Below are 21045 nucleotides of genomic sequence, written 5' to 3'. Positions count from 1 at the left end.
TGTTTTCTCAGAGGAAAAGCAGGGTGCAGGCAGACTCCCCGAAGTAAAAGCTGCTTGTTCTAGGGTAGATACAAAACTTTGCTACCCAAGGAAAAAGTCTCAAACATCCTTCCCCTGTCTGAAGACAGAACAGAATCACTGCTGGTTTAATGCAAGAAAGCTTAATGAATTGTAGGCAGGGCTGTAAATGACTCGAAGCCTCACAGGCTGTTATCTGCCCAACGCTCAGCAGCATACCAAGCACACTGGGATTTACACTCTCAAGTGTTAGCACTTTCTTGTTTCCTGCAGGTCTCCAGCTTGCTGGTCCTGCCTGGAAGGGACCCACAAAAACAAGAGGATTGGCATTTATGTTGCTTTAAGGAGAGTTTTTTAAGTCACAAAGGCTCGGAAGAAGTATATAAATCTTGTTTGCAAATCCGTTCAATTTTATTGCAACTCAGAAACCAAAGTGACCTAGTTTTGATGAGCTGACTCAAAATTCATTCACTTCTAAGATGAGGTTGCATAGGAAACACCCCTCTGCCTGTTTTTACACTTGGCACTATAAAACACCATAAAACATCTGTACCTTCAGCACCCTAGGGTTAAAGGTCATGTCACAAATAGAGACACAACCTGAACTTCACATGGATTACATAGCAATTCACAGCTGGTGCACTCAGATCCCACAGGGAATCTGGGAAAACTGTTTTACAAGAGGGAAGCAAACAGGTGGGACTGATAAAAACCTGCGCATCAGGTGGATCTGTTAAAGGCCAGCTAGAGGTCTTGCAAGTTTATGTCTGCAGTTTCTGGTTAGATGTTCACAGTCTTTAAGGGATACATAAAAACCTCTTCTGTCTTAGAACAAACTGAGGTAGACGTAGCACAAGGAATGTGACATTTATATTCCCACCCAAAATCCAAACGGACAGCCGTGCACTCACATACAAAGCAGATTTTTTTTTTGCTGTAACTATTTGTTCATAGGAATTTTCAGTGTTTCATGAAAAGTAAAACTCTGCCAAAATTTAGTACAATGCACATGCACAGAGTATCTGCTGAAGACAAGTCTTCTCAACACTTTTAACAGTGTGATATCTACATTCATTTTTTTTTTATGAAACAGACTGACAGGTATTTTGGTTTACCCTGTTTCTCTTCTCTAATTTTTTTAAACATAACTTTATCATTGGAGTATTTTCATCCTTCTCACTTTTATTCCTGGAGCAGTACGTTTCTCAATTTTAACCATTCAGACCATATTGTTGCACAACTGTTCTTTCCGAGGACTCTAGAAGAGGAACGGGTGGACACAGCACACTGAGGTTTGCCTTTCTCATTGCCCATTTCCCAGCAATGATTAAGCTGTCAGGGACTTACAGCAATCCCTGTTTCTGGGACTTCTGATTTGATTTTGCCTATAGCAATCAAAAGTGCCTTAAATTAAAATGGAATTCCGATCAAATCTGTTTTTACACGTCAGCACTATAAAGATTGGTGCCAGCAAACATATGTAGTTCAAGTATGCAATTTTGACTCTATAGCATGTTATAAAGGGAGTAAAATTTTTGTAAAACAGCAGAGATGGTAACTCCCAAATCTGTTCTTTTATTTAAATATGGATTAAAGGGGAACATTTATCCTAGTCCTTTCTGAAGAATTTTGGTTACAGAAGTTCCAGGCTATATGCATTATTTACCACATAGCAGGTGCTGTTCAAGTTTCTTGTCCTCATTAGCCGTTACTGGCCTGCCTGTCCACTACCAACTGACACACATGCACTGGGCTGAGCAGTAATCTAATCAGCAGCTTTAAGAACCCGATGTAACTTTTATGACACAGAAAGCTAACACCTAGGACAACAAATAACTTCACCCAGATAATGTTTTCTATTTTGAAAGCTTTCCACCGGTGCCCAATAGATATTCCTTCCTCCCCAATCACAAGCTGACCCCCTTAACAGTGTAGACACTTCCCCACTAGAAACACATTTCACTGAAGCCAATGTCATAAAACTGACAGATTAAAGACTGTCTTTACAAAAGCCACTTCCTACAATTTCATTATCTCCCAATCACGACTATTTTAAAAACACTCAGCCTGACCACACAAGCTCAGACACTTCTCCCTGTTCAACCAGCAAATGAGAGTCAGCGGGATGTAGCAACTCATCACCAGGTAACACAAGGTTTTATCCTGGCAGACGAGTAATCTCCTTCCCACCTTGGCAGAGGTTACTTTCCCACAGAACCATTTCCTTTAACACACCGGCTAATCCATCAAACAGAGATTTGCCACTTTCAGCACGCAACACTTACAAACACTCCAGAAGCTGTATATACTATTTTTGGCAATCACTATGCTGTTTCCCACCTGGAGCTGGCTGTAAGTACCATCCCGCGCATCAGGACCTGCGGACCCAATCACCATTCCTATATTCCAAGTGACAACTGAAGCCTGTCCCAAACACGCTGGCGGGTACCAATTCCCAGAATGGGCACAGCATGAATTCTGGCTGAGCAATCTGGCAAAGTCCCAGCTGTAAGATCTCAGAGTGATATATCCTTTACTTTTATAAGCATGCAGGTCTCTGTGACCCTAACTGGGGATTTCTACGGTCAGGGCTCATCACCTGCTGTGGCAACTCCATGTCGCTGAATTACTTTTAGTGCCAGCTAACTGTTTCAAATATCGGTCCCTGTGGAGAAGTAATAAAGGCTGAGAGAAAGAATCCATGTGTCACACCCACCCTCTACACACCAGCAGCTTCTCCCTGTACAACCAGACAGCAACACCTATCCAATCTCCCACACCGGGCTAGTGTTGACAGCCAAGAACAGCATGTACTGGGGTCTTGGGTCCCGATTCTGACCCTGCCATCAGCCTGATGCGCTGCCTCGCACCTGTCTGAGGGAAAGGATCGCCTCTTTCTATAGGGTGCAGGCCACGTTGCAAGGGGGCCCTCCAGCTGGATGGGAAGGACGCGGCTCCTGCAGGAGACAGCCACCCGCGGCGGCCCGGCTCAGCCGGCCCGGCGTCTCCCCGCAGCAGGGGAGGAAAACGCTCCCTCCGGGCACAGCTCCGCCAACCCGGCCCGCACCTGCCAGCCGCCTCCCGAGCAGGGCGGGACAGAACAAAGCACCGCCGGGGCGGAGGACAGCGCCGGGAGCACCCACAGCCCGCACCAACGCCCGCTTCGTCCCTCAGCTCCCCCGCGGCCCGCCGGGACCCCGCACCTGCCGCAGCGGCCTCCTCCCCTCACGGCCCGCGGGGACCTGCCCTCCCGCCGCAGGGAAGGCCCCGCCGGTGCGGGGGTCGCTGCCAGCCCCCCCCTGCCGGGGCCGCCCCCGCCGGCCCAGGGCGCGGGGGTCGCCGCCGCCCTCCCGCCTCCCCTCACCTCTCTGCCGCCGCCGCCAGCGACGCAGGCCCAGGGCCGCCGCCGCCACCTCCATCCCGGGGGCCTCGCGGCCCCCCGATTCTCTAACACCGCCTCCGCCCGTGCAGGGGCCGCCCCCGCCCGTGCCGGGCCGCCCACTGCGTCAGCTTCGTAAGGGCCGCTACGCACCCAGCGGTCACCATGGCGACGGCTGGGGCGGGGGGGGGGGGGCAGAGCGCGTAAGTACGGGAGGCGACGGCGCCCCCTGGCGGGCCTGAGGCGGCGGCGCGGGCGGGCAGGGCCTTCCCGCCGCGGGCTGAGGGGAGCGGCCCCGCCGCCCTCGCCCCCACCTCGGGCGCACCCGAGCCCGGCCAGGGCCCCCTCACGACCATCGTCCGCCTCCCCTGCTTGGGGCCAGGGCCACACAGCCCCCCTGAGGGAGCCCGTTCCCTCCCACTGCCAGCCCCCAGCCAGGGGTGCATCCCGGCTCTGCAGCCTGTGGCTGCCGGAGCCCCCCCTAATCCCACCCCGGGCATGGAAGCGGCTTTATTCCCCCAGCAACACCATCCACTGCTCTCAGGACAGCCCCGGCACTGCCTTTCAGAGGGGAGCAGGGCATACCTGGCTCTCCCAACGTCCCTTCCCCGAGAAAAGCCCCCCAGCACAACATGGAAGCCTCCCTCATGGACCCTCCCCGGGCCAGGACCCCGCTCTGCTGCAGCACGCACGCTTGGCCCACCTGTCTCAATCCCCAGCACGGATAGCCACGGTTTACTATCGCTGGGCTTGAAATTTAATCGCCTTTTAATCAAAAGGTTTCAAATATAACGTGACTGAAATGGAAATCGGGTTTTGCTGTCTGTAACAGCTCACAGCTCTGTGCAGCCCAGGCGGCCGGCACTCTCGGGCAATCCGAGTGCCTTTGCCTCCTGCTCATCCAAACGCTTACCGACAAAATCCTCATAAGGATGGACTGGCCATAACGGCCTTCCCCGGTTATGGCATTTGGGTGGGAAGGACAGCAGCGGCCCGCGTCGGACACAGCAGTTACCTCAACGTAGCAAGTACCGAAGTGTCAGCCAAGGACATAATTTAGATGCTCTTATTGCAGAAGACTAGAAAAGTAGCAAAAAAAAAGGCTCCTGTGGGTAGGAATACATGTCCCAGAAAACAGCTAAGCTCATCCAGCAGGGAATAGCAGCATATACCTGTCTGTCCATTCCTCCTTAAAGCAAGTAGAACAGCCTTCAAATGGTCTGCTCAGTGATATCACTGTCCCTTGAAAATAAAATAGCCTGACAGTACTATAGGTGGTAGAAAAACATTCGACAAAAGCTTTGAAGCACTGGTATTCAGTTATGCTGAGGTCTTTGTATACTGCTCGGGCATAAAATCACACTCACGCTCATTTTAAGTCCCTTTATCTTGCCAGCCAGGTGTAAAGTGGCTCTGGTTCAGATGAAAAGCTGGTGCCAAATATAGTATTTCGACAAATCATTTTATCCTGCATGTGGCACTTCCAAGGGCTTCCTTCAGCACGAACCGTTCTCAGCGGAGCAGTGCCAATGCGGTGGGCAGACACTCCTGGGAGCACTGAAACCTAGAGCAGGCAGAAGCAAGAATCTCAGGAAAACTATAAGTGACTATTTTATTAATGAAAATACAATCAGTAGCTGCTCAAGACTTTCAATTCAACTGGTGGTATAGAGTACCTACCAGCCCAGATCCTGCCAATTAACGTACACAAGTCATCACAGGCAATGAGTCTCATAGAGCGAGCAGCCCCAGCTGTCCGTATCTAACTCAGCTCCACAAAAGAACTGCTGGTTAGCAGGGCCAGACTGTATTTATAGCACAGCTCCAGCAACAGCGTACATCACAGCTATCGGCGGTTCTCTCTTTCCAGACTCCTATATGGCAGTGACACAATTTACAAACAAATTTGGACTTTGTTTTGTGTAAGTCTGTTTCCTTAACACTCCCTCGTGTGTTAAGGGAAGGACTTAACACCCCTCAGAAATCCCCCGTCTCTGCCCTCACGCGAAGGGCATTGCCCTCTATCACTGCATGCGAGGGCGGGTGGCAGAGCACTCAGGGTAATAACTACTTGCCAGAAAAAAAGCTGCTTGATTAAGACATTAATGAGAGTGAATCGCAAGAGAGATGGGATGTTCGTTAAGCCCCAGAGAACCATTTCAGCCCTGCTGAACCCGGTCCCCACCTACATCCTCTGTAGCAAGAACATTAACTTATGAGTTTCCCAACCCAGGGAAAATGAGAGTTTGGTTTTGAGTGCCCAGGGCAATGGCACGGAGAAGTACATGCATCAGTGACAAGTCCTACATCTTAGGAGGGATGTGGGAGAGCAGAGTTACAGCAAAGATACATATATCAGCTGGGTTATCACAGCAGATAGCTCAGATACATGCCTCTTAGGGTGCACTTACACAGCCTGCTTTATTGCCTCTCCATCAGGACATCACCTCCACTGACACACCACCATCGGTTTCACAATAAAACCTTCAGCAGCAACATTGGCTTAATAAATTGCTGGCCCTCACCGTCCCTACTCACCCTTGGACTATTCTGCACTGTTTGCACAGCGAAGCTTGGCTGAAGAATAACCCAGGAACACGAAGGCAGGGGGCATTCTCTGTGTTGTTCTTTAAGCTGGAGTGTGTCATACCTCAACCACACACAGAGGTATGGCACAGAGCTGGTCTGTCACCATGGCCTTGGAATCACTGATATCAGCTCTCCAGGACAAGTGAAAAGTCCAGACTGCTGTAGGCAGCCTTGGTGGAGCTCCGGAGATCTCTGTAACATGCCAGCAGCACACAGGAAGGATGCGATCAACGAAGAACCCATCCAGATCTGCTGATCTTGGCGTCCTGCAGAAAGCCAGTGGGATTCTGGGGTTAAGGATCACATTCTCCTAAACCTAAAAGCAAAACAAACCCCTCTCCAGGAAATTTGGAAAAGTAACAAGGCTCTGACGTGTACAAACCCAGGAGCCATCAGCTACCAAAAATAGCTGAGTACATGGGAAGCTTTTTATTATTATTATTATTCAGTTTGTTTTAGTTACCACCACCCCCAAGCACAGCACATCCAATTGCACTGCTCTTAAATCCTGCTCCTGCTTGCCTCCCAGTCAGGGCCAGACAGTTCATTATTCCTGTGGTAACGAGCCCCTCTCCTCCTCAATCCCAGCCCTGCCAGTTTCCCTGAACTGCTCCGTGAGGATTACAATAAAATCACAGGAAAGAATATTAAACAAGCCTACGTGGGATCTTCTGAGAGCACAGCGGTCTCCTTGACACAGTGGTTCAAACGTCCCGGCTACCCAGCTGCCTTCTGTCTCCTGTTCAAGCCCTGCAAAACACCGAACCAGGGTGAACCCCACCACCCCTGCAGCAGCTGCGGGCATCGTGCCAGGTTCATCTCCATTTCCTTGCAGGCTAAAACTGCCTTCAGATCCCTTTTTGCATAAGCACAAACTCTCACCACCAAAAGATCATCCCACAGCTTCTTCCACCGCATGTATCGGGACATAAAGCCATCTCTTTGTTGCTTGTGACAGTTTCTCCGCAGCGGAGGGTACGGGATGCCTGAGCAGCGTGCAGAGAAAAACCAGCCTCCGGCCCCTGCAGAGGACCCTCCGGATGATGGTCGCTATTTCACATGGCTGAATTCAAAGGGGTGACTGCAACAAGTGTCTTGGCAAGATGTTTCTGTAATTCTCAAAGGGAGAGTCACTGCGGACAGGCCGTCACCAAAAGATGAACAATAACATTACCCCAATATTCCCTTCAGAGGCGAACACCCCAGTACCTCACCCACCATCTCTCACTCTCTCGGGAAAGCCAGTCAACCATATTTGCACAGAAAAGTATCTCCAGATCAGAGAAACACCACACTGAGTTTCCTTCAGATGATGCCAATGCCAGATACAACCAGAATTTGGGAAGTACTTTTTAAAACCAAAGCCAGAGGGATCCCTGTCCCCCATTTCCATCGCATCAAGCATAAAGTACCTGTGTTTGCTTTCAGCGCCCATGGTAGCTGTGCCTCCCCAGCCTGCCTGGCAGCTCGCCTTCACTACCCAGCGTGACTCCCGCCTGCAATTAGCCAGAGCCATCAGCCTCCATCGCCTACTACCAAAGTGTTTCTAAACCAGCGCTTCAGGCTGATCCTGCTTGGCTTAGGAGACGCTCCCCACACACCAGCTACCCAGGTCCTTCATTATCCACCATCAGATCTCCCCAGAAACCTGCTCTGCCTTCGTGCCCACAGAAGCAGCTGTAATCCCAAAACACAAAGCCCTCTGCCTGCTCCCTCCTCACTCTCCTGTCCCCTGCACTGGCACCATAAAGCGCTCAAGGCAGGGACTAGCGGGTGCTAATGCACCCACAGCAGGACCAGCTGCTGCAGCACTGCAGATAAACAGCATTACTCAAGTCTTAACTAAAAATCACTATCCTAATGAAGGTGCTTCTCCTGTGCTCAGCATGTTTGCAAAAATCTCCGCCAAGCTGGGTCAGGGCCTTCTGCGCTTCCTCGAGGCACCAGGACATGTCTTGGAGGGGTACCGCGCTGCTGTGCCAAGCACCGTCACTCCTCCGCTCCCATCTCCCCACACCATGTTCAGGACTCTGCACCCAGACTCCCCTCCTGTTTAATAGATACCCATTAGCATTTTACAAGCACATTTACAGCGAGGCTAGCCAGCAGTAGCACCCATGTGAAGGCCCAGGGAGCTGCACAGGGCAGAGCAGTGATACTACCGATTCAAATACTCCGCAGGTCCTGCTGTCAGGGCACCCCAGGAGAGGTCTTTGGTTCCAGTTGGGGACAAACACGAACTCCCACTCAATGCTGGGTGCTTTGCGCCTCATTCGTGCCTTTCGAAAGGTGAGAGGCTGGTCTAACACGGAGCAGCCCAAGCAGCTGGATTTGCTCCTGGCCCCCCTTGTGTGCCTGAACCCCTGAAACAAGTTCATTCCTTCGGGAAGCTAAGGCTCATTGCAGAGGTGAGACCTCTCCAGCCTCAGCCAGTCTAACCTGGGGACGGGTGCTCTGGAGAGAAGCACGAAGTCAGGCTCCTAGACTGACACACTGGGGAGCTGGGAGCTGAAATGCCACCCAAAGGCAGGGCAGGGACTCCTTACTCACGGGCTGGCAAACCTCTGCCATGCACCTGAAGAGACAGACCATCACCGAGGTGTGGGGCAGCACCCAGTTCCCACTGCAGGCAAGCAGAGCAGAGCGCTGCTGGCACATTCCCGGCCAGCGTGGCAGCCCCTTCCCTTGGGCAAAGCTCTTTCCTTTCACACCAGCACAGACAGCACACTGGTGAGCTGCCCCTTTTGCCCAGCCGTGAGGTTTCCAAGCTCTGCCTCGGCAGGTGAGACCACCTTTCCAGCCACAAAGCTGCTTTCTCAGGCACTGCTTTGCAGGATCCCTCCCTTCTGCAAGCCATCTCCCACGCAGGGAGCCAGGTCACTACGTGCCTTTATAATGCTGTGGGTTCACTTTTGGCATATAGTAAATACATACGTGTGCACACATTTATTTTACTGGCCTTGACAGAAAGCCTAGAAACGATTTCTCCCCCAGGTTGCATTTGGTAATTCAGCACAGCCCTTGCTGCTAATGATTCCAAGCACAAACTCATCCTCCAGCTGCTTTTCTAAATTTGTGCCAGATCTAACTATGGAAGCCAAGCCTCAAAGACTTGCTATAAATCCCGCCAGCGCTTCCCCCTCCCAAGGACATTATCCAGCATTACCCAAGCTGTGACTCTTCAGCCCAGAAATTTCTCACTGGTAAATAGCCATCTCCAGTGAAGAGGAACATTAAATAACATTTCACTGGAGTTCTCTCACTGCTGCTGAGGCTGCTTAGCAAAGCTTGGGGCCTTTTTCTGCCCAGCAGCTGCAGGTGGCCTCTCCATCAGAGGCAAGCGGGTGAGTGGTTAAAGCAGTGCTCTGGGCTGTCGGTACATTTGCCATCATCGTCCAGCGCCGTTGCATGCTCCCTCTTGGACAAACCCCTCGTTCTCAGCAAGCCGTGCGTTGCCCTGTGCTGAAATTTGCTTTTTTGCCTTGGATTGTAAAGCCTCATGGTTTTGCAGAAAAAAGGATAGAAATGAACCCTAAAGGCTCAGAGGGGAGAAAAATGCAAACCCACAAGCTCCCCATTCTGGGGACCTGACTCACGATGTTGTTGGCAGTGCTGGCAGCCCAGCAGAGGCCCCGGCTTCGTCACAGCACTGCCTAATTCAGGAGCAATAACACGTCATTGTCTTTATCTGCTTGACCCAAACCCCCCTCAAATTCCTACATGCTCTCTTCTTTCTCCACACCACCCACCTTTCAAATGCCCTTGGCTCCATCCTTTTTGCTGAAACCTCTTTTGGAAGGAGAGCTCTAGCCCAGAAATGAATCAGGATTTTTAACAGGAGCTTTAGGGATGTGGGATGCATTCACCCCCACAAGCAGGAGAGCTGGCCTTTTCCCAGAGCTCCGCAGGACTCTGTCAGGTGGCATTAACACAGCTTTCCTGCAGAGGAACGCTGGCCGAGACATCAACCCATCAGAATTTACCCCACGGGCTGACCAAGAATGATCTGCTTCCCGATTGTCAGTAGCTTGCTAACCTCCTGTGACAGGAATCACGGCAGCAGGACAGGAAAGTTTATGGTTCAGCTGTGTTGTGCCTGTCAGTCTGGAGAGAAGCAGTCATGAGAGAGCACCCAGGCTGCCTCTTCCTCACCAAGCAGCACCTGCAGCCTCCCAGGCTCTCTAGGAAGCAAGAGGGGCCATGAATACCACTGTCAGATGTGGGCATTGCACAGAGGGTGCCACCCCTCCCCGTCTGCCATGTCTCTGGCCATCAGTCAGATGCAATTAAAAAGCAGCAGCTGGAGCCAGGGCACTTGGATAATTTCATTAGGCCAAATGCACTCCCTTCTCTGCTCGCTCGGGAACCTGCGCTCGCTTCTGGAGGTGATTCTGAGCAGGGCTGAGGCAGTTGTACTGAACCAGAAGGTTTCACATTAAGGATTCCTCTCTGGCTCTGCTCCTGGCTCCTTTCCCACTCCTCACACCAGGTTGCAGAGCCATCCCTCAGTTCTCCAGGACCTCAAAGACCTTCCTAACCCACTTGGCTTTAGCCCAGCTCTGAACTGCCAGAGGGGGAGTCTCTGCTCTCGCCTGGAGACCGTGCTTCCCATTGAGATCCTAATCCTCCTTATAGTATTAGAGCACAGCTCCTCCACAAAGCAGTGCACAGAGGTGTTGGGCTCACAGCCCATCAGGCAGATGGGAGAAGGGCCTAGGAGCAAAGCAGAGGTTGCTATGAAGACCAATATCCTGGAACAATTATCCTACGAAGAAGTTCCCAGTTTTCCCCTGCAGACAGCAGCTCCCTTTTGTACAAGCCCATGAAACGCAGCAGAGCATCGCATCCTCCCTCAAATACAGGTTGTTCAGTACTTACAGCAGCAACTGAGATGTCACCACTGTGCCTTGAGCCTCCAGGGTGGTCTTGGTTTTGCAGAAGGCAGCCTACCTCCCAGTGGATTCTCCTCCAGGACCTCCCTGGCAGAGCCCTGCTGTGCCACAGTGAGAGATGCATGGCAGTTTTTTTGTTTTGTGGTGCACCAGCACCATTATCCTTGCCCCAAAATCACAAAACAGCCCAGCTGAGGTCTTGCATCCAGGTGGCCTCTAGGAGCTGCCCTCACCTCCCAGAACCCATTTCTGGTGGGAGAAGAGCAGCGAAACCCAGGCTGATCCTTCCTGGCACTCCTTTGGGTCAAACTGCAGCCCAGGGAAACAGCAGAAAGAGATAACAAGCTGTAAGCAGCAAGGGTGAAGCAGCAGGGCTGTTAAGCAGACGTGCTGCATCTCCAGGGGTGCTGGATGCCTCTGCAGGCTCGTGCCAGGGAGCAGAGGCAACACAAGGAAGGGTGAGTCCAAACAGGCAATGCTGGAAATGCAACGCTCAGCTGTGTTGGCCGTGCCCAGAGCAGAGATGATGGGTGTGCAAGTGTTGAGAGATGGGGTGCTGGGACCACCCTGAGCCCCAGCTGTGCCCGTTCCCCTCAGCTGCTGTAATTTAAGCTATTTTGTTCTGGAAGTCACTAGTTCAGTACCCACATCATCAGCCAAAACTGCAGCCATCAAATTAACACATGCTACAGCTCCAGATCCAAATCTCCAAAGCCTTTTCCCCAAGAATTACTATTTCATCTTTACCCTGCAACAGGCAGCCCAGCGGGTCAGAGCCCAGATGTGCTGCAGACATAAATAGTGCCAATCCCTGCTCCCTGCGCAGCCCCAAAAACACAACGCAGGCTGAGGAGGCAGCAGATGGATCAGGGTGAGGGCGAAGGAGAAGGAACTGGAAAAGATCAGGCTGGAAGGAAATAGCCAGCAGGCAGGCGCAGAAACCAGAGCCCGCCCAGAACGTGAGCAAACGCAGAGCCTGTCAAAATGCGGACGTGTCCCCTGCACGGGAGGGCATCCTGGTCCTAGGTAAGGAGTCTGTGCAGCAGTGACAGGCAAGAGGGATGATCCAGGGAGCCAAACACAGGCAAAAAGGGAAACGAGAGAGGGTCTGACAGTCAGGATCTGCTTCAGATACTTAATGAAGGAGAAAAGGACGAATGGTTGCTAAGGGAAATGGGACAGATGGCTGGCACAGAGAACTTGCTGACTCTTGGAGACTTAAAACTCTTTTTTGGGGGGTGGCAGAGGAGAGCAGGCAAATACACAGCAGCGAAAGTGAGAAGATGACCACTCGCTCCTTTCCCTCCGCCTCCGAGTGTCAGGGTAGATCATCTCAGAATGAAAAAGGTCACACAAGCGGCAGGAGACAAGATGCACTTGCACTTCAGCTCATCAAGAGCTCTCCCCCCTGCCAGCTTCATCCCGCTCCTCTTCGCCAGAGGCTGCGGACACCAGCACCGTCCCCACGCTCCCAGGCTGGGCATGCCAGGGGCAAGTCACAGCACTGCCGTGCAACAGCAGGCCCCGGGACAGCGAGCGGGCAAAGTCACAGCTCCAAGAGAGGGGAAAGCCATGGGGATGCTGGCTCGGGGATCAGGCTGTCTGTAAAATACCATAGCTCCTGGCCATGCTGTCTCTGAGATACATTTACACCTCTCCCTGACATTTAAAACCATCTGAGCCTTTTGGCTTCTGCTGCTGTCATCCCTGTGCCAGGTCTTTTCTGGCTCTAAAAGTCCCCAACTTGATTTCCCTGCAAAGACAGCCCTCCCAACAGGTCTCAAACCGCAGTGGCAGGGCAAGGGGAAGCGGGGAGAAGGCGGGAGTTTCTGCTGCCATGTCATTTGCTGGGGGTGGGAGGGGTGCCAAGAGTCTGTCAAACCCTGACGGCCATAAACAAGTCTCTGAAGGAAAGAGCTGAAAAGAAAAAAAAAACCTTGGCAGCAAAGGCGGCAGAGCTCACAAACTGAGACACGCACCACTGTGTGATGCCGAACAGAGCGGCTCTTGCTGGGATTTGAGGGGTGTGAGGTCTAACAGGCAGAGCTGTGGGTTTGGGGAACCTCTGCTCCCCTCCGGCTGGACCAGGCTGCCTCCCATCACCACCTCCCCAGCAGCTCTCGTGCCCACCGCAGCCCCGGGCTGTAAAACAGAGGGACTTGTGAAGCAAGGGAGGGCTCTGGGGGCAGCAAGCGTGACCCTGCCATCCAAACTACTGTCATAGGCGCCTCTTGGACTTGAAGTCACCCCAGAAGGTCCACGAGGAGCTGTAGATCTCAACAGTTCAGTAAGCAAGTGCCCACATGGGACCCTTGCCAGGCACTTGTTCCCGCGAGCCCACGTCTGCACACACACACACAGCCCTGGGGCGAGTCCCGAGCAGCAGGGACAAGATCAGCCGCTTCACAGGATTGCTCCGCTCCTGCTGCCAAGCAGAGGAGGAAGACTTTAAGAATTTGCTCTGGCCGCCTCGGCACCGCACAGCTCCAGCCATGGACCACCTCCGCGTCCCTGCCACACAGACCTGCGGCTGCGCCAGGAGGCAGGCAGGCGTGCCTGTGCCAGGAGCAACAGCAGCCAGCACTGTGGAAAACACCCTCGGATACTCCAAGGCAGCTGATGCTCAGCAGAGGGAGGACGCACCACTGGCAGGGCAGGACACGCCACCATCGCTCTCTGGCTTTTCTGTGAGATAGCTTTGGGCCACCATGGATTACCAGGGCCAGTAGTGGGGAGGGTAGACGATGAGGGTAGGTACAAGTGCCAGCTCGCCCAGACCGTTCAGCTGGCTGTGTAGGCAGCTACATCTTGGAGCTACGTTCAAAGAAGCTGCACATAGCAGCAGCTACCATATTGCGTGCCAAACTGCCACGGCTGCTGTTGAGATAAACCCACACAAACAAACAGATGCTTAGACGAGCCAGGAACATATACCAGCACTGCTCACATGCCACAGGCTGTCCCCAGGCTGGCCGCTCTGCAGCTTGGCCTCTCCTGGTGGTCCTGTCGGGGAGAAGTCATCAGCACATCTTGTCCCCATACATCAGGGCAATGGGGGATTTGCCAGGGGCACACACAGCCCCCCTCCTTGCCAGCCCCTTTTGTACCTGGGTGAGAGCAGCTCAAATTCAAGTTTAGGCATGCAGCAGCAAGCGGGAGTGCCCGGGTGTTGGGTGGTAGAGCTTGGAGAGGAGCATCTGCAACCAGGCCAGGGGGATTACAGCTCTCCTCCAGCCCTGGAGCCGGGGGAACCAGCCCCAGGTAGACAACCGTGTCCCATCACCACCTAATCAGTGTGACTTGCGTGAGGCACGCTGGCTGCAGTGGGGCCAGACTGATTTACACCACCCAGGCACTGGCCACTTCCAAGCAGGACACGAAGTTCAGAGTGACCGAAGCAGCCTGCTAGCTCGTGGGACACACCGTCACTGGAGGCCACAGCTGTGCTTGACCTCCGCCTGACAGTCAGAACCACCCGCACCCTGGGACACTAACACAGCACCTCTCACTGGCAGAAAGCTGCCTTAGAAGCAAGTCAGTATTTCAGAAGAGCCTGGGAGAGCCCATACGTAGGTGGCTGGGCATTCAGGCACGTCTGGAGCTCACTCAAGCATAGAAAGACTCAAGTATTTTTTCTGAATCCTCTCTCCTCAGCCTACAACCACCAAGATACCAAGGACATGAACAAAAGTAAATGCAGAGGCTTAAAAAACCCGACGCTGTCCCAAGCCTTTTGCTTTCCTCTGCCCATGCGCCCCAGAGCCCCCCCTTCAGTGTCCTCTCTCCCTTCTGCCTCAGGCTCAGCCCTAGCAGCTGCCTGGGTGCTAATGCACACCTTCCCCTTCCCCGCCTGCGCAGGCACTGCGGCGGGCAGCGAAACCCCCTCTTTCGGGGCAGAGGGACAGGCAGTTGTGCTCTGTCCACCTCTGGCAGGCGCGGGGCCAGGGACGTGCGGGCATGACGGCTGCCAGCTGCCTGGATACTGGCACAGCAGCTCCAACTGTGACAGGGCTGTCCTGCAAATGAGCTTGGCAAGACATGAAGAGCCTGATTTTCAAAATTAGGCTGATGTAATTACTCATCCTAAAAGCACCGGCCTCAGCTGCTGCTCGCGGTGACACCAATTACACACCCAGCACCACACAGTTGCTGCCTGCTGTTGCTGACCGGTCACCCGAGTACGCGGGTACTACAGCCATTCACAAGGCGTGGAGCACAGCGCAGGCACCGCCGGCCTCCAGCACAGCCGACGCTAGCGCTTCCCGAGGTCCTTTCAGCGGAGTCTTAATGCCACCAGCCTGGGGCCCAGCATAGGCACGAGGTGACATCGGGTGGAGCTGGGAGGGCTCCTGCTGTCACCGCTGCTGGGACAGCCCCACCGTGACGCTGGGGTGTGAACACACTTCAGACACGGGCCCCCGGGGTCTGCGTCCTGGAGCAGTCACGCAGCTGGGGAGGACTGGGCTGGGGCAGGCAGCTCCTGGGGATCACACCACCAACGCAGCCCTGCGTGCAAAGCAGAGCTTTAGCTGAGTCTCTCCTTGAAACATTTTTTGCCTGGTCACCAGCCTGGTTATCGGTGACACTGACTCGTCCTCAGCAGTGCTCTTGCTGCCGGTTGCCCTCCAGATCATATCATCCAGCAATCCCAGCACACCTCCTTGCCGTCTCCCTGCCGTACTCTCCCGGTACGGGGAGCATCGCTGGCTCTGCCAGCCAGCTGCTTCTCCTAGCCAGAGGCACCAGCAGTGTGTCCTCACAGCCACAAGCACCCAGAGTCCTCGAAGCACCCTTCTGATGGGAGGGACACAACTTGTGCATTATGGTGACATTACAGCAGGGCTCAAGTCAGCCCAGGGCCACAATTTGGGGTTCAACCACAAAAAGCAGCATCAAATGAGAGCAAGAAAAACCACACAGCAGGGTTTAACCCCCAACAGCCAGATTATGAGCAGCTCAACCAGAAAGGGCACAGGGCTGTGCTCACACCTCGGGCTGGTGTGCCCAGCAGAGCAAGTCACAGCCAGGCAGCACTAAAGGGGAAAAAGTTATTTGGGAGGAAGGTGGAGGAAAAACCCTGGTCCATCCACCAAGCCACGTGCTCTGGACAGGCTTCGGGAGGTAACTCACCTTCCTCTGACACACCAGCAGCAGCTCCAGGAGCTGCAGAGCCCCAGGTTGCAGCCATCCCTGCAGACACAGCAAAGAGCCAGAGGCCAGACTGCCTTCTTCCCAAAGAGGTCCTGCCTGCCCTGACTGCTCTTTTATCTGGGCAGCCCCACCCCAGCACTCATCCTCATCTGCTCCAGCTGGGAGGCTGATGCACAGCACCCGGGCTAATTGCTGAAGGCAGCTGGGGCTCAGCCCTGCCTCCAGTGCATTGCTGCGAGCAGGAAAAACTTTCTACCAGGGGCAGGGATGCCCTAAGCCGAGGGCGATTTGAGGGTGCTGGAGCCCGTGCTCAGCCTGCACACACGCGAGCCTTCCCTCTGCCCCCCGTCTGTCCATCCATCCCTGACAACCCGGCATTAGCTCCCCACCTTTCAGCTTGCTCCAATCTCATTGGGATAATGGGCCCATCTGTCTTTCCCTCCCACTCAGGGGTTTCCAAATCCCCTCCTTGTCAGGGCAGAGGCTGATTTGCACGCCCCAGCCCCGCGTAGGTGCAATGCGGAGACAGAGGCAGCTAGTGAGGGAGCTCGTTTAGCCGCTCCCATCGGTGACCTAGATATGCCAGCGTGCTCCGCTCCCCTGCCTCAGTGCCTCTGTAACCCAGGGGGCACGGGTGGGATTTTTGCGGGGCAGGGGAAAGGGCCAGCCCCTCTCCATCCCGGGGCTGTACCTGCAGGGTCCTCCCTCCCTCTCCCCGTTCCCCGGGTTCTGCTCCTGCTCCTTGTGGTCCTCCCTGCTTGGTAGCCCTCCCTGAACCCACAGCAGCCCCGGGGAAGGGGTAGCCAGGCTCTGCTCCTGCCCACATCCCTTCTCCCTTCTGGGAAATGATCCCAGGGGAAAGAGGGGCTTGGGGCTGCCGGCAGCTACCCCGTCCCACTGCCCAGCCCTGCTCTGGGAGGGGGACAAGGCCATCGGGGACCAACCTGCCCTCCCTGTGAGGAACATGGGCTTGGGGCAGCAAGGAGCAAAGGAAGGGGTGGCTGTGGTGGAATATTCCAGCACGGCCAGCCTCACCTCCTTGTCTTTGGCTGCTGCTTTTTAAAGCCTCTTTCCCTCGGGACGACGCAGCTAATTTAGCCAGAGGTCGGTCTCCCTGGGTCAGGGCTGAGGAAGGATGCAAATGGGACAGCTTGCTATAAAAAGCGACTCACAGCTGCCTTTTTTTTGCAGCCAGGTATTGATTTTTCCTTGCGTATCTGTAACTGGAGGGTACGGCGTGGGGTGGCGGCTCTGCCCATGCGGGAACCGGCCATTCCTGCCCATATGAGCCGGGGAGCAGAGCCGGGTGCGATCCCACCAGCAGCACATCCCACCTGTATCAGCTGGAAAGAGTGATGAGCAGAGGTGTAACCCCACCACGGGGTCCCAGCACCCGAAACCACCCCAGCCTCACTCTACTCCTCTCCCCTGGCTGCCAGCTGTGCCTGTGGCACTGCCAGGCCCCGCTCCCTCTGTGGGGGACCAGCAGAGAGGGATTTCTGCAGCTGGTGCTGGGAATATGCACTTTAGGGACATTCACCGTGGCGGAACAACAACCTGCTGGGACAGGGACACAATGCATTTGGCACAGCCCATCCGGGCATCCCCATGGTGCAGGGAAAGGGGCACAGTGCTCTGGAAATTCAATTGCACGCTGCCCTAAGGGTCCTGGTTGTTCCTGTTCCTCCTCTCCCCCTCTTATTTTAAATACCTTTGCCAGCAAGGGGAAAAAAAAGAAATTGCTGCTCGCAGCAGAAGTGATTTTCCACTCGCCGCGCTCCTGCCTCGCTCCCCACTCTCGTACCCAGCCAGGGACCGTGGCCTGAAATCGTATTTCATGCATTAACTTAATGCCTTCCTGGAAGCCGGCAGAAACCCTAACCCTGCGCTGGGCTCTTTCAGGGGGCTGGTGGCTCTGGGCAGAGAGTGGCCCACGCTGGCAGGGTCCCCATGGGAAGCGAGCCGGGATGCGGCCGTGGTCCCATCCCGGGAGGCTGCAGGGCCAGCCCCAGCCCCGTCCCGTCTCGGGGTCCCCGGCCACGGCCCCGCGGGGCGGGAGGGATGCACCGCGCCATGGCCCCACGTCCCGCCGCCGCCTCGCACCTCGGCCCGGCCCGTGCCCCGGGGCTCTCCCGGCGGCCGCTGCCGGTGCCCGGTAGTTCTCCCCGGGAACCACGAGGAGGAGCTTTCAGACCGCACCGCTGCCCGGTGCTCCCGGCGCATCCCGCTGCTCCTGGTGCATCCTAGTGCTCTCTCTTTTCCCAATGCTCCCAGGGTTCCTGGTGCTCCTGGAGCATCCCTGTGCTCCCAGGGATCCCGATGCTCCCGGCACATCCCGTTACTCCCAGTGCATCCTGGGGTTCCTCCTGCTCCCATCACATCCCGGTGCTCCTGGTTCACCTCGGCCCTTCACCCCCGTCCCCGGGGCTGCGCTCCAGGGATGCTGGAAGGGGTCCAGGCTGCAGCACCCCGGGGCTGGCAGGAGCCGAGCTCTGTCCCCAGCCCCGCTCTCACCCCTGGGGGCCCCCCATCTCCTCCCTTGCCATCCTGCGGGATGTTATTCACAGCAGCCCTCCACCACCCTCACTGCAGCTCTGCACGGCTGCCGAAGCCGTGCGCTCTGCCCGGCGAGGAGGAGGACGGGACACCCCGTCACAGGGCTGAGCGGCCGCAGCCCCCTATGGCCCCCCACTGCCCCACGGCTGGAGGCCTCCTCCCCACGGCACCCCACGCACAGGGGCTCACGTGCCCATCCCCTCCGGGGCCGGCAGCAGGGAGCACGACAGCAGCCCCTACACCGGTGGCCGGGGGCGTCTGATTCCTCCCTGACACCACCAATAAAACCTTTCTAAATGTGGCACCCGGCGTTGGGGGGTGGGAGGATTTGCGTCAGCCGGTGACACTCAGCCGCGGCGGGGGACTCCGTTGGGGGAAGCAGCAGTGGTTGAGTCACAAGGGGAGAAGTTCCCCGAGGAGGGATGGGGCCCATGGCAGCCCTTGAGGGGTGGGAGACCCACCATGCCAGCCCAATACGTGCTGAGAGGATGAGGGTGGAAGGGGAAGAGGAGCCTGTTGCAGTGCTCCCCCCCCAGCCCTTTGCCAGCTCCTGGCTCTGGCACAGGAGCTGCCAGGCTGGGGCCGAGTGCTGCCGGCTGGGCTGAGCCTGCCTCCATGGCAGGGAGGAGACCCTGCCCACAGCCCCCCCAGGCTGGTGAGCCCCCCCAGAGCCTGGGAGGGCTGAGTTTGGCCCCAGTGTTCCCCTCTGCACCACCCAGCAGGAATAACCTGCTCCTGTATTTGTGCTGGCCAGGAGGGAGCAGGGGCTCACTCACACTTGGATCCCCAAAACATTGGTAACAGATGGAGACACCCTGCTTGGATGCTCCTCAGAAGGGCACTTCAGCCATCCCATCCCACCCCACCCCACCCCACCCCACCCCATCCCATCCCATCTCATTCCCTCCCATCCCTTCCCATCCCATCCCAATCCCATTCCATCCCATCTGCCATCCCGTATCCCACCCCATACCTTACCCAATCCCATCCCCCTGCATGCCAGGAGGGATGTCTTCCGCCTGGGTGGAGAAACCAGCCCCAAGGCCAGCCCTGCCCAAGGAGGGAGAACCCCCCCATCTGTTGAGGACGAGCTGCCACTAATGAGGGCAAGACCCAACAGAGCCCAATTAAGTCCTGGCGCTGCCCAGCTCATGCACATCCGCGCCTGAAGTGCCTTCCATGCGTGGAGTGGCGAGCCCAGAAATCAGGAAATGGCAAACCCTCGCGCTGCTCCAATCCATCCCGCGCCCTCCGCCAGCTCCTGCCTCTGCTTTGGGATGCAGTCCCTAATAGCAACGGTCGCAGACCCTCCTGCTGCTGGACGCTGCCCTGCCCGTGCCCCGGCCACGCGCTGCTGCTTCCCCCCGGGGGCACGGCCCTGGAGCCTGGGGGACGCCGGGACCCCCCCGCTCCTTCCCAGCTCTCAGGGGGGACTCGGGGAGAGCAGCAGGCACTGCTCAAGCGCTGCAAATCCACATTTAGGCAATTAAATGGCCCGTTCTCAAAATATGCTCAAGGCTCGCACATCCAGGCGAAGGCAGCAGGTGCTCGGCAGCGCTGGCAGGCGGATGCTGCCTTTTAAAGCCTCTTCGGGAATTCAGGCAGCCTGCTGCGCCGTGGAACCGGTCCCGCGCCATCCGCACCGGGACAACGGGCTCGGTCAGCCGTGCAGGGGCAGGAGGTGCCGTGAGCGGGTTTGTCTGCCCGGCGCTCCCCGCTGCGCCGGGAATTGCTTTCCTGCGCTGCACTGGAGCATCGGGGCCGCTCGCTGGTGGCCCATCTGGTGCTCTCTGCGCCGGCTGAGCCACGGGGACCAGCCTATCTCGGGGAGCCTTCTCCCTCCCTGGCTGCAGCACACAAATCCTCCCCCTCCACAAAATCAGGTGCCAGAGGCTCTAGTGATGGTCTCAGGGAGAAATCAGGAGGGTTAGGGGCTGCTGTTTTGCTCTCTGATGCTGTCCCCCGTGCAGAGAGGACAGGGTGAAGCCTCTGTCCCCCTGCTGGGTTGGGGGAACAGCCAAGGATGGAGAGCACTGGTCCAGGGGGGAGCAGGGAGACCTTGGAGGGCTGTGGGACACAGTGGCACAACCCCATCTGGGGTCTGTCGCAGGCGGGACGAGCGCGTCCGTCCCGGGCCAGGTCTGCAGGACTGACGGGTGGCTGCTCGGGGTCGCAGAGGGGATGAGTGAGGCTGCCAGGCGTGCGAGGGCTCCCGCAGGACCCCGGAGTGTGAGGAGCCCCTGGCTGACCCCGTCCCACCGGCTCCTTGCAGCACCCGCCTGGACGCCGTCCCCACAGCCCCACTGCCCAGCCAGCGGCACAGCTGAGGACAAGAGGTTATTAACAGACCCTGAAGTGTCCGCTTCCCCATGATGGCGCTGAGCGTGGTCATTACCATTTAATAACTGCTAATCCCCTCATTACCAGTTATCTCCGCTCACTGACTGCTCAGCTGCGGTG

General features: G+C 56.0%; 1 protein-coding gene across 19 annotated transcripts in view; it reads right to left on the bottom strand.

Moving 5' to 3' along the window:
- The window catches only part of DAGLA (diacylglycerol lipase alpha), a 78562-nt gene extending 62438 nt beyond the window's left edge, over positions 1-16124 (bottom strand). For 8 of the 19 annotated variants that reach the window (XR_012675818.1, XM_075163489.1, XM_075163506.1 and 5 more), the window contains exons 1-4: positions 6869-7788; positions 6648-6736; positions 5936-6252; positions 4765-4961 (exon numbers count right to left, since the gene is read on the bottom strand). The gene's annotated coding sequence lies outside the window, so the exon portion shown is untranslated. Of the gene's footprint in view, positions 1-3382; positions 3552-4764; positions 4962-5935; positions 6303-6647; positions 6737-6868; positions 7791-16008 lie in introns of those variants that run through there. The other 11 variants (XM_075163498.1, XM_075163507.1, XM_075163511.1 and 8 more) reach the window with 9 other exon arrangements.
- Positions 16125-21045: the final 4921 nt, after the last annotated feature.

This window comes from Calonectris borealis, chromosome 14 (genome assembly GCF_964195595.1).
Source record: "Calonectris borealis chromosome 14, bCalBor7.hap1.2, whole genome shotgun sequence".
NCBI lineage: Eukaryota > Metazoa > Chordata > Aves > Procellariiformes > Procellariidae > Calonectris > Calonectris borealis.
Note: the sequence above shows the minus strand (reverse complement) of the source record. Positions and strands in the feature narration are given on the sequence as shown.